This window comes from Ochotona curzoniae, unplaced genomic scaffold (genome assembly GCF_017591425.1).
Source record: "Ochotona curzoniae isolate NIBS_2020 unplaced genomic scaffold, NIBS_Ocur_1.0 scaffold_4505, whole genome shotgun sequence".
In the NCBI taxonomy this organism is placed as follows: Eukaryota; Metazoa; Chordata; class Mammalia; order Lagomorpha; family Ochotonidae; genus Ochotona; species Ochotona curzoniae.
Window position 1 is genome coordinate 32,766,797 of NW_024467118.1, and position 15,208 is coordinate 32,782,004.

At 46.7% G+C, this 15,208-nt stretch overlaps 1 long non-coding RNA gene across 1 annotated transcript in view; it reads left to right on the top strand.

Moving 5' to 3' along the window:
* LOC121146858 overlaps positions 1-15,208 on the top strand; it is a 72,430-nt gene that overhangs the window by 47,275 nt on the left and 9,947 nt on the right. The gene's annotated exons all lie outside the window — the stretch shown is intronic.

Below are 15,208 nucleotides of genomic sequence, written 5' to 3' on the forward strand. Positions count from 1 at the left end.
CTGTTGATGAGGCTTTCAATCTTATTATCTTGGGCATCCAGTTTGGTTTTGATTTGTTGTATTTCGGTGATTATGCGGTTCTGGAGGTCTTCCAGCTTTATGTCCACGTCTCTGAGAGATTTTAGCATTATTTTCATCAATTCCTTTGTTGGTAACACTTCCATGTCTTCATCTCGTATCGTCGATATTGATAATGGCTTTTGGCCCTTGTTTGGTGGGGTGCTGGCTCTTTCATCTGGAGCACAACTCTTTCTGGTGGTTTTTCCCATTGCGTTGGTGTATTCTGGTGAGGCAGATGGGCCCGTGTGTTGAGGGGCTGTCAGGTGCTTTCCTGTAGAGATTGGAGCCTGTAGGCGTGGTGTTGCCGGGCGTGGTAATTTTCAAGGCACCGTTGGTGCGTTCTCAGGGCCCGGGGCTGTAGAGCACCACCTTGGGGGCCCAGTGGATTCCAGGCACACTCTGGGCACCTCTTCTACAGGTGTGACACCCCAGGGCGTGGCGGGATGGAGGCGCTCTCTGGGTGTGCTCCCTTCACGGGAATCCGCAGGGCGTAGAAGGTTTTATGTGCTTTCTCCCTGCGTTCTCCGTGTCAGGGACTGCAGGGTTTTTCAGAGCCCACCTGGTGCGTCTCCCACACACGGGACTGTGGGTGAGGCACTTTCCAGGCGTGGCTCTTATGCAGTGAATCCACCACTCGTGGTGTGTGGGTGTTCAGAGCCCCTGCTCCCGTGTGGCTCCCCCACACAGGCCCTTAGCGGAGGAGTGGCCCAGGCGCCCTGTTATAATGACTTCACGGCGGCAGGTTCGCACCGTGTCAGTTTGGTGCCGGAGTTCTCCTGTCACCTGACACCTGCGCTACGGAGGTGCTGCTGCTGTAGGCGGGGCGCCCAGCCCGCTCGGTGCGGCGTTCAGAGTCCTGGTGGTTTCAAGCACTCACCAGGCAGGATGTGGGGGACTCCAGACCCTCGCCAGCTACCTCTGCGCACCGAGCCGCACTGGTCCCCTCAGCGCAAGAACATCCGATGCGCCTTCCCGGGGCCCCCTCAGCCACCAACACAACACCACTGTACGTAGTTCCACACAGACCCAACAGTTTCGGCCGTCTGCTCCGCGTTCTGAGGCTGTAGCCTCAGCAGGGGGCAAGAAATGCGGAGGCTGCCACGTCAACCCCCAGCTCACCAAACGTCCGGCCGCTGCAGTCTGCCTCCACCGCTGCCGAAGGCCTCCCGCCGGTGACGATCCCCCTGATCTCCCCGCCTCCGAGCTGGCCGCGTCTCCCGTCAGGCCGTTTTCAAGAGTGACTCAGCAGGTCTGGAGTGGGATGTCGGTTTCTCTGCCTTTGCCCTGCTCCGTTCTCGTTGTTCTTCTGAGTTGTGTGGATCTTTTTGGCTCCACACTGTCCCAGGGAGCTTCACGGACCTCTCCCTGCGGTTCCCTGCTGTTCCTCTTTGCTGCTTCTGTAGCGTTCTATCCCTCTCTCACTAGCTGCTCCCTCACAGCCTCCCTCCTACGTCGGCCATCTTCCTCCTTTTCCCCACCTTTTTATGTAGGAATGTCCTCTGACATACCTTGTTCGATGGGTCATAAGACTTTCATTTTAAGGGGTCCTGCCTTATATCTGGATGTTCTGCGCATATGGGTCTTGCTGGATTCCCACCCCCCGCTATTGCTATTACACCACACCCTTTTCGTGTAATCATATCCTATATGGCTGTGCCTTCTTTACCAAATCAGGGGATAAAAGTGGGAGCATGTCTCCTGAGTTGGGTGCCTTTGTTTCTAAAGATTCCTGCATCGTGTCAAACAGATGGAATGTATTTATTACGCTTGTTTCTCCTCACCCTGTATTTGATTATTGTAGTTTAGGCTATGAGCCTTTGGAGGGTTGAGGAGAAGTGTCATAGCTTCCTGTCACTATGCAATCTAAAATGTCAAATTCTCTGAAAAGTGATATTTTAGGCACTAAGTATGCAAGCATTATCCTTAGCCCCCCAAGTATTGGTGCTGTGAATTTACTTCGTTCTGAACTTTCCTGTGGTTGAAAATGGTCCTGCCCACTAAGTAATCCCAACAGGGAGGAATTAGAAGTCCATAGTTCCAGAGAAATGTCAAATCCCACCCCTGGCACCGATACTGCGGAATAGAACAACTGTCTGTTTTCAAAGGGGATAATGAACCATTAAGACAAAATGATAGTTAAACACTTGTTATCTAATTTTTTTCCAATTTAAAGTAGAAATTTATCCTTGTAAATGTGCATCCTGCTAATTGAAAAGGCTGAACTGACAGTTAATGAAACACAATGAGGATATAATTGCTATTTGAAAATGCCCAGCTGATGGAACATCCTCCAATGACAAATGTGCTTTGTCTTCCTAGCCCTTGCATGAAGATCTAGACCTCCCTGGACTTTTTAAAAGATTTTTTTTTTATTTTGAAAGCAAGATACAGATAAATAGTTTCCTTTTTCTGGTTCTCTCCCCAGCTGACCCAAACAGCTTTTGGTGGGCCAGGTAGTAAGCCAGGAGCCAGAAGATTCAGCTGGGTCTCCCATGGGGGTGTGAGGGGCTCAAACACTTGAGCCATTAGCAGGAAGTTAGATCAGAAGTGGAGTGGCTGGAACTCAAATCAGTGCCTGTATGGGGAGCCAAAATCACTGGTGGCAGCCTAACTCACTCCACCACAACAGCAGCCCACTTGCATGATTGGTGTTAGGTGGTGGAATCTTCTTCCCTCCCCCTGGGCTCTTCAGTGTGATCTAACAGCCAGAATGCCTGCCCTCAGGTAACATTCTCACTTCCAGGGTCTGAACTCTCTCTTTTGGTGAAAGTCAGCTATAGCAGAGGCTGGTGATCCCTCCCTACTGCCTGGAGAATGAAGGACTGGATTTGTGCAGATGGAGATGAATAGAGGACAGGATAGCCTTGTGGAAGCCTTTCCCCCATTCTGGGCTTACAACAGGGTTAAGTGGAGGACTGCAGCTCATATAACCTTGCTGTGGCTGGCCACCCTGTTTTCTGCAGCTCGAGGAGTTGCCTGGTGGGAGGACATTTAGATTTCAAGTCTTGGCTCTGCTCCTAAATTCAGCCTTCTGCTGATGTATGTCCTGGGAGGCAGGAGCAGATGTCGGCTCAAGTACATGGATCCCTGCGGTCAGCTTGGGAGACGTGGGTTGTTCAAGGCTCCTGGCCATGACCTTTCCAGCCCTGGCCACTGAAAGCATTTGGGGAGTGAGCCAGTGGGGAAAATTTTTTTTTCTGTCTATATGTCTGTTTCTCACTCTCTACCTTTCAAAGAAAGTGGAAAAATGATAAAGTGAACTCCTGTTCCTAATTCATTAAAAATCTAATTGTGTAAAACAGTTTTGAAATTCATGTATTGTTTTTTCATAATAAGCATTTTTCATGAATCTTTTGAAGACTGGTCATATATATAGGCTTCAAAAATGTTGTGGTCTGAAGAAAAAAAAAGATTTAATGACATTTCCCCAAGAACTGTGTAAGGCACTCTCATGTGTTCAGTCTGCATGCTATTATCCCTTGTTAATTCTTGAGTACTCTCTTGCTATTTCATTGTGTTTTTTTCCTTATTATTATTTGATTTAAAAAGTCCTGCTTTCAAAGTAAAATAAATTTGTCCAGAATAGTTCACATTTCTCCTAAGCATCATGTCCTTCCCCTCAGTTTTGCTTCCTAACAGTTTCTGGATTTCCTCCACTCTTTTGCTAAAGGAAGTTATAGAGGAAATCTTGAATATCTGAAAATGTCTTTGTTCTGTTGACACACTAATTGCTAACTTGACTGAGGCTAGAATTCTGGGTTGGAGAGCATTCAGAGTGTTGAATTCATTGCTCCTTCTCATCTTCAGTTCAGAGTTGGAAGCACAAAGGCATCTTGATCCCTGATCTGTGTGTAGCTTGTTGCCTGTCTCCATCAATGATAACCTGTACATCTGTCCTCTAATTTAGGCAGTGTCGCTGTTCTGTACTGTTGCATGGGTCCATTTCTAAACACGACACTTGAAAATTTCCATTCTGTCTCAGTCTATAGAGTCTTGTCTTTCAGATTTGGGAAATTAACTTTGTATGGAGTTTCCTCTTTCTTTTTCCCCCTCTTGTGTTTCATCATTCTCTAACTCCTATTATTCATGATTGGATTTCATGAGATGATCATCCCATTTTCTGGATATTGCATTTTAACTGCCAGGTTTCTCCTTCCTCATATCTTTTTCTTTTTAACCTTTGTATATGTTACATCTACACATATAAATTCGTGTTTCATAGCTGTGATATCATCGTTTATTTCTTTGAGGTTTTTAATGATTTGGGGTGTTTTTTTCTTCCTGCAGTGTATCTGTTTTCTCCAAATTGCTTTCTTTTGTTTTCTTTGGTTTCTGCAATACAAGGTGGAGACTTCCTCGGGAGCCTGGTCATTCTTGGCTGCATGCTCAGTATTAAGATGGGAGATGAGTGGAGCCAGTATTGTGGTAAAACGAGTAAAGCTGCTACTTGTGATGCTGGCATCCTGTATGGATACTGGCTTATATGCTGGGCTGTTCCACTTCTGCTCTAACTCCCTGTTACTGGCCTGAGAAAAGCAGCCAAGGTGTCTGGGGCCCTGGTGCTCCTGTGGTGGGGTGAGGGGCTGGAAGAAGAGGGAGAAGAACTGGGTATAAGTAGGTATTTTAGTTAGCTCAGGTTACTGTGATGAAAGGCTGGATCATTTAACTAACAGAACTTTATTTTTCCACTCTCCCTCCAGCCTCTAAGCTTTGCTAGTCACTGCTTTAAGTTCATACCAATTAGTATTTCTTTTTTCAAGTTCTATAAATGACACACAACTGGAAATATTTGTCTTTCTGTTTTGGGATTATTTAACATCCTTTCCAGTTCCATCCATTTGGCTGCAGGTAACATGATTCACTCTTTTTCATATCTGAGTGTTCTGTTGTGAACACATACTACTTTCTTTATCCAGTCACCCATTAACAGACACATGTTAGCAAATGTGAATTGTGCTACAGTGAATATGTGACTACAAGTATGTCTCTCATAAGCTGATTTCATTTCCTTTGGTCATAAATCCAGAAACAGGATAGCATGGAATTTTTTTTCTTGCATTTCACTTCCAGTTTGTGTGTATCTTTACTGATGACATGAGTTTCTTGTAGGGAACATAGCATTATGTCTTTTGTTTTGACTCTATCCATCTTTTAGTTGGGGAAATTTAGTCCATTTAACTTCAGCATTATTATAGATAAGTAATGACCAACTTCCTCATTAAAATATTTTCTTCTATTGATTTTGGTTATCTTTTTTCTAGTGGCCTTTATACATTTATATATTTTGATGGTAGTAGTTATATATATATTTTTATTACTGTGTAGCACTCTCTTAGCCTTATAGAAGGTTCATCTGGTGGTAATAAATTCCTTTAGTTTCTAATTGCGTTAGAAAGAATTTCTCTTTCAGTAATGAAGGCTAACATGTTTGGTAAAATGTGTGTGTATGTAATATATGTAATTACATATATATGTATAATTTTTGCTTATTTAAAGGAAGAGGAAAGAGTGAGGGAGTGATGAGAGACTGAGAATGGGAAGAGAATGGAAGAGAGAGCTATGTAAATCTTCTGTTAGTCAACTTCTAAATGTTTAAAACAGATGGGGCTGGCTTAAGCCAGAAACAAAATTCAATCCAGGTCTCCCAGGGGGGTGGCAGGAACTGAAGCACTTGAGCCCTTACCTGAATTTTCTCATTGAAGCTGAGATCGGAAGTGTATGAGTCCCGAACTTGAAGGCAGGTGCTTTTATATGGGATGTAGGCATTTTTAAAAAGTCATTGTAATTTTTTTGAAAGGCAGGGAGACAGGGACAAATGGATGGTGAGAGAGCTTCCTTCTAATAGTTCACACCCGGGATTGTTTGGAACACCTGGGGCTGGGTCAGACCAAAGCCAGGGGCCCAAAACTCAACCCAATTCTCCAACTCTGTTGGGTGGCAGGGATTCAAGTATTTGGGCCATCTTCCATGGCTATCTCCCAGGTGCTAATATCAGAATTAGAGCCAGGACTTGAACCCAGGCACAGGCAAAGTGGGATGAGAGAATCCCAAGTCATGTCTTGACTGCTGTGCCCTGGTAGAATGTCCTTGGGCAGTGGTTTTCTTTCAGAACTCGGAATACATTATTCTAATCCCTCCTGCCTGTATACTGTTGGAAAATCAATTCATCTAATGGTTTCCTTAAAAGTTGCTTGACACTCTCATAGATTCCAGCATTCTCTCAGTATCGCACTTTTAAGGAGTTTGAGTGTAATGTTTGCAGTAAGTATCTTTACCTGTTTTTTTTTATTTTGGGGTCCTATAAGCCTCTTATACTTGGGTATTCATATTTTTCTCCAGATTGGGAAGTTTTCAAGCTTTCCTTTTGTTGAATATAATTTCTCTGGCTTTACTCTTCTGCTCTCCTTAAGAACTTCCAAAATTCAAATACTTGTATTTCATGGTGCCCAAACTTCTGGGAGTCTGTCTTCATTCTTATTTATTAATATATATTTTTTTGTCTGACTGGGATATTTTAAAGAGCCTGCCTTCAAGTTCAGTTTTCTTCCTTTTGCATGATCTAGACTGTGGTTGAGACATAAAAATTTAAAAACTGCTTTAATATGATGCATTGAGTTCTTCATTTCTAAGATGTCTTTTGTTTCTTTTTCAAGATCTCTTTGCTGAATTTCTCAGTTTGATCATGGATTAATTTTCTAACTTCGTGTAACCATGTAACTATATTCTCTTGTATCTTTTTGAGTGGTCTTAGAATGGTTCTTTGGAATTCTTCTTAAGGCATTTCTTCAGTCTGTTGCTCCTTGGAGTCTGCTACTAAAAGATGACTGTGATCCTTTTAGGGAATGGTATTTCCTTTGTGTTTTCACAATTTTTTCCTCATTTGGTTGATTCTGTGCACCTGGAAGTTGTTTTAATCAGTAATTTTCTTTAAGAGGCAGAGAGATGGGGAGAGAGAAAAAGGGAGCAAGGGAAAGTAAGCTTCCATCTACTGACTAATATCTTTCCATGAAATAAATTTTACTTTCATATATCTAAAAGATAAAGAGGGAGAGGAAGGCAGAAAGAGAGGAGACTGCTGTTTTTCTCTCCAGATACCTGCCAACATCCAGGGCTGAGCCAGGCCAAAGACAGAAGCCTAGAATTCCACCTGTGTCTCCCACATGGGTGTTGTGTGCTTTTCCTGCTGAACCTCTGAGTTTTCAATAGCGGGAAGTTAGAATTAGATGCTAGAGGCCAAGACCTCAACTCAGACACTCCAATAATGGAACATGGGCATCCTAATGAGTGGCCCAACCATGAATACAAATGCCTGTTCCTCTATCATGTAAAATTTAAAATAATTAAAAAAAATTTTTTTTTAAATTTAGAAGGCAGAGAGATAGAGATCATTCATGTGCTTGTTTGTTTCTCAATGTGTGGGACTGGAATGGACTGAAGCCAAGAACTCAGAACTGTTTGGATCTCCTAAGTGGGTGGCAATTACCCATCAACTTGAGTCATCAGCTGCTGCCTCCCTGTGTGCATCAGCAGGGAATTCAATTCAAAAGTCAGGATGAGAACCCAGGTATTCCAACATGGGAAGCAGCCATCTCAAGTGGCGTCTTAGCCTGGATGCCAAGCACTCTTCTCCTTGGATTACTTCTAAGGGGTAGCATTTGCAGATTAAGGCTTTTCCCTGAGGAAGTATTTTTGGGTGTTGGTTTTGCAGGCCCCTTCGGCTTTAGTCCCATTCGGATGCTAAGCTGTAATCGATGGTGATGGCAGTGGCGGTGTGGGGGCTCCTCCTGGTCCCAGCAGGGCTGTGTGGGAACTGTTGGCAGTGGCTGAGTTATGGTAGTGCTGACACCAAATCTGGGAGTGGGCATGCCCAGCTGTTCATGCCCACAAGTCTGGTAGACTTGAGAAAACTACATTGGGATCTAGCATGAATCTAAGTTGTGTGTGTATGTGCTTGTTTGGTGAGCACTGTTCAGCATGGAGCCTGGGGCTGTGGAGGGGGCATGGGCCTTTCTTAGGTCCTTTGGCATAAGCACAGTTGGCATCAGGCCATGTGCATTGCCAGCTTTGGACCCTAAACTGCCAGCTGCAGAAGGCACCTTCTCCAGGCTCACAGGGTGCAAACATTGGGGAATGGGAACTGGGCCACCAAAGCCCTGAGCAGGTCCTTGGCCCTATGAGATGTTAAGGCAACTGCTATCATTCCTAAGGGCTGAGCAAGGGTGAGGCCAGGGTCCAAGGTCTGAGGCCCTGGGGAGCAGAGGGGTCTGTGCTCAGGCTCAGCAGGGCTGGCCAGGGTGACTGTGGGGTTTGCACACCTGCCAGTGAGAGCTCTTGAGCTGCAGGCTATAGAGGGCAACTTCCCCAGTGCCCATCAGGCCATATTGACCAGCAGCTGTTGGCTGCTTTGCTGCTAGAGGCAGAGGTGAACTTCTCTGGATTCTTTTGGGAGAAGATGGGTGAGTCTGGTGCTTGGTCATTGTAATCTGTCATCTGGCAACTCCTTGAAGAACCTGTACTCTGAGGCAAGTGCTGGTTCTGGGGCTTCTGGCACCCTCCGTGACTGCCTACTGGCTCCTTAGACAGAATGGAGTCTAGTAGCAGCTGGGCTGTAGCAATTTGGGCTCTGGGTTTTGGGAGGGGTGTATTGGGTTCTTCTCAGAGCAGGACAGACACCTGGGTCAGCTTCCCAAACTGGAGTCACGGACCTGGAACTTTGACCTTGGTGTCAGGTGCCATGTCTGTGCCTGAGGGATTATCCCCGTGTTTGGGTTGCTGGCCTGAAGTGAAGAGGGGGGGGCCCTGGGCTTTCCTGTGAAGTTTTTCCCAGTGAGTTGCAAACCCCTGGTGGGGACCCAGGGGTGCAGCTGCAGGTCATTCTGTTCGTCTGCCATGCTGGACTGGCAAGGATCTGTGGTGCTAAGGGGATCCTTTGCCCTTCTTGGCTGGTTTCCAGAGTTCTGCAGTTTGACCCCAAAAGTACAGCCCTTGTGGTTCTGGTTCTGCTCTACTTCATGTTCAGCCACCTCAGGCCAGATGTCACATAGCCAGCATCCCACCTTGGTGCAGCTGTGGCCCTGTGTGTGGCCAGCAGGGTCCGTGCCTCCAGGACCAAGACCACAGCTTGGTATCGTGAGAACCCCCCAAAAATGAGAAGGGCACTGCTGTCATGTCACCGTGTCTGGGAGAAACCACACAAAAGCTGCTCTCTACCCCCTAGGCCTGCGGCCAGGAGCCTTTACCTCCTGGGGGACAGAGATCTTGGGGTTCTTTTCTTCAGAACCCACAGGAGGGCATCTTAAATCGGTTTAAGGACATCTCCGTGTGTGTGTGTGTGTGTGTGTGTAAATACAATTCCAGGAATTACCTGGTTTCAGTTCTTTAAGGAAATATGTCTCTTTCATCACTATTGTCACCATCAGTTTAATTGGCTCTAAGATTTATTTATTTTTATGTGAAAGGCAGATTTACACAGAAAGATCTTCCCTCCACTGGTTTACTTCCCAAGTGGCTGCAGTGGCCAGAGCTGAGCTGACCCAAAGTCAGTAGCCAGGAGCTTCTTCTGGGCCTCCCACTCATATGCAGGGTCCCAAGGCCTTGGGCCCTACTCAACTGCTTTCCCAGGGTACAAGCAGGAGCTGGAAGGGATGTGGAGCAGCTGGGACACAAGCCGCTGCCCATATGGGATCCTGGTGCATGCAAGGTGAGGACTTCAGTCACTAGGTGACTGCACTGGGCTCCTGGCTATGTATCCTGGCCAAGTTTCTGCTACTGGGAATTACTCAAAAGTAGATCCCATTGGCAGACTGGGTGGGACAAACAGGCAGGTGCAACTGGAAGACAAGCCCTCTTCCAACCCAGCTTCTAGCAGAAGTGCTTTGTTCTAGAATTTCTCTAGTTACTGCTGCTCAAAGGGGTGGTAGCCCTCACATCCTTGGCGAGCTTTAACTGACTGGCTTTGTGGCTTTGGGCAATTTCCTTATGCTTTCTGAAACTTGGTTTCTCATTTGTGAAAGGGAGATCCTAATGCCATTTCAGAGGACTGCTGTGGGATGCATCTCTACTCTGCATGTTCTCTCTGCCTCGCCCACTCCTCTTTCTTTAGGCAAATGTGGATGACTTTTTGTGCCCCAACACCACAAACCCACAGAGATCTGCATCCTGGTCTCAGCAGAGCCAGAGAGTGCTGGCAGCAGACCTGGAGCCCCAGTAGCTGAAGGCCAGGTTGGCCTGCCTGGGCTGGGGTTGTGTACTCATGTGTAGAGAGCTCCATCCTCTGTAAGCACCCATGAGGACAGCAGGAAGTGCCAGGTCTCCGCAGTGCTCAGGTTTTCTAGCATCACAGACAAGATGGGCCCTTAGATGAGGGGAGATGACCTTCAGGGGAAGATTGTCGCTGGTGTAGGAATGTGATTTGACGTGGCACCTGACATCAAAAAGGGAATAAGATAAGGCATGCTCACCTCTCACCTCAATAAAGGATGTTCACGCTCCAGTGCCTCGCATGCAATAGCGTCCTGACATTTTGTGCATCAGGCCTTGCTCACCACTGAGTGTGCCTGCTGCCTCCCCCCCCCCAAAAAAGCCACAGAAAAGGCATACTCCTCCCCCCACCTGCAAGAGGATGAATGAATGAAATGCTCAGCAGGAAAATAGCACAAGCAGAGTCCCAGAGGACCCCTGCCATGCCCCCGTGGCTGTGTGTGGACCAGAAATGCAAAGCAGCAGCTCTTAGTGTTGATTCAACAAACTTGTCCAGCTCCCACCATTTAACACCTGATTCAAAGTATTGTGATAATGAGAGTCTAAAAGAATAGGAAAGATGTACTTTAGTCAATCAGGCACCAGTGTCCATCTTGCATTGTCGGAACAGAGTCCCCGAGACTGGCCAGTTTATAAGGAACAGGGATTTCTGGCGGTTCTGGGGGCTGGGCAGTCACAGGTTGAGGAGTCTCCTGCAGAAGGATGTTCTTGCTCTGGCCATCCCACAGCAGAGGGCCAAAGGGCAAGAGCAAGCACATGAGAAAGGGAGAGGACCAACCTCACCCTTCTGTGGTGAACTCGCTGCTCATGTGATTAACCCCACTCTGGTGACCATGGCCTTCGTCCATGCAGGTTATTATCCCTTCAACCGGCCACTTCTCAACACAGCTGCATCGGGCACTATGTTTCCAAAATGGGGACTTTTTTTTTTTTAAGATTTATTTTTATTATTTTTCATTGGAAAGGCGGATATACAGAGAGGAGAGACAGAGAGGAAGATCTTCCATCCGATGATTCACTCCCCAAGTGAGCGCAACGGGTCGATACTATGCCGATCTGAAGCCAGGAGCCTCTTCCGGGTCTCCCACGCGGGTGTAGGGTCCCAAAGCCTTGGGCCGTCCTCAACTGCTTTCCCAGGTCACAGGCGGGGAGCTGGAAGGGAAGCGGGGCTGCTGGGATTAGAACCAACGCCCATATGGGATCCCGGGCGTGCAAGGCGAGGACTTAACCACCTGTGCCACTGCGCTGGGCCCCCAACATGGGGACTTTAAGAACACTTGCCAATCAAAACAGACAGTGGTCTGCTAGCAAGGAAGTAGAGCGGTTATGGAACTCTGGTCACTGACTTTGCTGCTCAGCCATGAGGATTACAGAGCAATAGGCAAGAGTTTGACTATCCTCATGAACGGATGAGGGGAGTGTGTGTGGAAGGATGCTCACCGTGTTAGCCATGGTTGTCTCCGAGGGATTTCAGGCTCCATTGTGTTTGTCTGTTTTACTTCCAGCTGTTACAAAGAGCTCATATACTTTTTAGAATCTGAGTTATTTTCTTTTACATGAAAAGAACAGACGCTATGTACTCTGTGTTCTCTCTTGACGAAATTATCTACTTTGAACTGCCAAAACCAGGAGGGTTTTCCCTCTGAGTCTGGCGTGAGGATGAAGTAGAAATGAACACACAGACTTGGAGCTCAGCACCTGACTGTCCTCTGTCACGCCAACTGACTTCGCCCCCTCAACGAGGAAACGTGGGCAGATGTGGAGTGAGGAGGGCTGAGTCAGTGACAGAGCCAGAGCCCCCATCCTGGGGGCTGGGCCCCTCCAGGGCTGTTATTCATACCACACGACGGGTGACACAGTGACATTCCTGCCAGAGCATCACATCTGATGACACAGAGGCCCTCTTAAAGAGGGAGATGAAAGCATCTAGCTCCTCTCTTGTTCAAGGGCAGATTCAGGCACCTTGAGGACAGCACTGAAGATTTCCCAAGATCAAGGTGAAGAGTCCAACTCGGAGCCCTGTGCATGGCCTGGTTGGCTAATGGTCATTGCTTCCCACATGATGAGAGACTTTCCCGGTGGATAGCAGGTACTCCAGGCTGGTGACGTGGCAGAAGCAGGAGACAAAGCTGCATGCCTGAGTCCCAGTGAAGGAGCATGGGCAGGAACAGCCAGCATGTTGCTTCTTTAACAAGACTGACTTAAACTTACTAGAAAGGATTTCAGAGCAGGAAAGACAGTAATTGTCCATGCACTGACTGACTCCTTAAATGGCCACAAGATCAGGGGATGAGCGAGGCTGAAGCCAGGAGCTCAGAGCTCCATCTGGGTTCTTCCACAGGGGTGGAGAAGTCCAACTACCCTGCTGCTGTTTTGCCAAGTGAATTAGTAGAGAGCTGGACTGGAAGTAGAGCAGCTAGGACTTGAACCTGCACTGATTTTTGGATGCTGGCATTGCAGTAAGTACTTTAATCTACTGTACTACAAGGTCAGTCACAGAACACTGTTTTTCAGACACAGATTTAATGATCTGTCAGTGTTAAAATCCAATTCTTTACAAGTCTAGTTTTTGAAGCTGCCTTCAAAGAATGAAGCACAAATGCCTTGTTGATGTAGACAACTCTAATGTGTAGAAATATATTTCCTTTGCTAGTTCAAGTCCTGGCTGCTCCATTTTGGATTGAGACTCCTGCTGAAAGCCTGAGAAAAGCAGTGGAAGAAGGCCCAAGTGCTTGGGCCCCTGCCACCCTCATGGGAGATCAAGAAGCTTCTGGCTTCAGGCTGACCCAGCCCTGGCAGTGGAGGCTACCTAGGGAGTGAATCAGCAGATGGAATATCTCTCTCTCTCCTAACTCTGGTTTTTCAAATAGTTACACCTTAGAAAAGATACAGAAATGTGTCCACCTGCCCTTCATCCCTACCATTAAAGGCAGCCAAATTCCCTTCAGTGAACTCTGGTAGAAACAGCAACAAGTTCCCAGAGGGTTCAGTGGTGCTTATAGATGCTGGACAATTTTGGGGAGGCCCTAGAATGACAGGGGTGCTTTGAAATGCAACTTTGCTGTCAGCAAAGACCCCTGGCAGGGATCTGACAATCTGTGAATCTAGGCGTAAGTGGATGAAACACAGAGATCCAGGGGCAGATGAAGGAGATAACTGTCAGTGCACTTGTGACAGGACATTCTTGTGGCACTGCTTTATAGGAGAATTTATTCTAGCAAAAAAATGGAGATTCCTTTGCTAGCCACTAAGAAATTTTCTGGTTAAAGAAATGACCAAATGTTGTACGTGTTGGGTGTGTAAAATAATAATAAAGACTTGTAGAGAGTGTGTGGTTATCTGGGAGCTATTCTGAGAACCCTATGTGTAGGAGCTCTTTAACTCTTCATAAGTTCTGGAAGAAGGAGGTACTCTTAGCCAAGGAAGCTTCCTTGCCCAAGGTCTCACATCCAGACAGGAGTCATCTCACAGGAGCAGTGGCAACTGTTCATTTTCTGTTACACTGTAACGGGAGCACTACTGATCTTCCCACTTGCCCAGGGTGTCAGGGAAGGGATATTCAGTTCATGTCGCCTCTGTTCATGAGGAGCCCAGGGTTTCAGAATCCAGATCGTGAGCTCTTAAGAATTCAGGGGGCCCGTGGATTCTTGAGTAAAATTATTAATCAGGAAAATTTTTAATTGGATGATTAGCTTAAACATTTATTTATTTATTATTGAAAAGTCAAATTTAGAGAGGAGAGACCAAGAAAAAGATCTTCTGTATACCCATTCACTCCCTCACTGGACACAATGGCTGGAGCTCAGCTAATCCAAAGCCAGTAGCCAGGAGCTTCTTCTGGGTCTCCTACACAGGTGGCAGGGTCCCAAGGCTTTGTGCCGTCCTCGACTGCTTCCCCAGGCTGCAAGCAGGGAGCTGGAAGGGAAGTGGGGCAGCTGGGACATGAACCAGCACCCATGTGAGATACCAGTGCATGTGGGGAAGGAATTTAGACACTAGGACACTGCACTGGGTTCTAGATCGCAATCTCAAAACAAAACCTGACTTTGACAATGAAACTTCGTAGGACTGCTTTGGTTTTTTTTCCGTGGCACCTTTCAGTATTTTTGTGGGTCAGTGAGGAAGGAAAATGGAGAAGGGGTCCATTCCCTTGAGAGATAAGGAACTTTACTAGATTCTTTTACTTGGAGATCATGGGTTCTTAAATTAGCATCCAAACAGATTTCAATCTATTTTTGATATGTGGTGGACTTTTCTTTCCTTTTCTTTCTTTCCTAAACTCTTCAGATGAGTTAGCTAAAGCTGAACTGAAAGCAGAGCTGCCCGGGCTGGAGGGGATTGCTGGTTTCGTGCCTGACAGCTCCCCGTCTTGAGCAGCCTGGGGGCTGAGGTGTGCAGGATCTAGGAGAATCAGAGCTGCCAGGCAGCAGAAGCTTCCAGTGACTGAATGTGAGCAGGACCTGAGCTGGGACTGAGGCCCCAGAAAGCTAAGGGTGAGCTGGAAAGAGATGAAAATCAGGTTCGAAATAGGAGTGGGTCCCTACTAGGAAGGGGCCAACTCCTAGATGATTGTTTTAAAACCTCACTCTGTCATCTTTTAAAGTTGACTTCACATGTGCATTCCTTCTCAGAGGTTCACAAAAACATTCTACACTGCATTTTGGTCTGGCTGCATATGTCATAGTAGCCTGGAGGTCCTTATGTCCACATCAGGGTTGTGCTGCAGGCCGTGGTGAACTGCAGCCCAGCACGTGTCCTGTTCTAACTCCAGTAATTTGTGATGGCTAGCATAGTTTCCACTTTATTCAATTACTAGTTTCATTTTTAGCACAGAGAAAAGCAGAGCTGAGAAGTAAATTCCCTAAGGTATACTCCTGGAAAGCAGTGG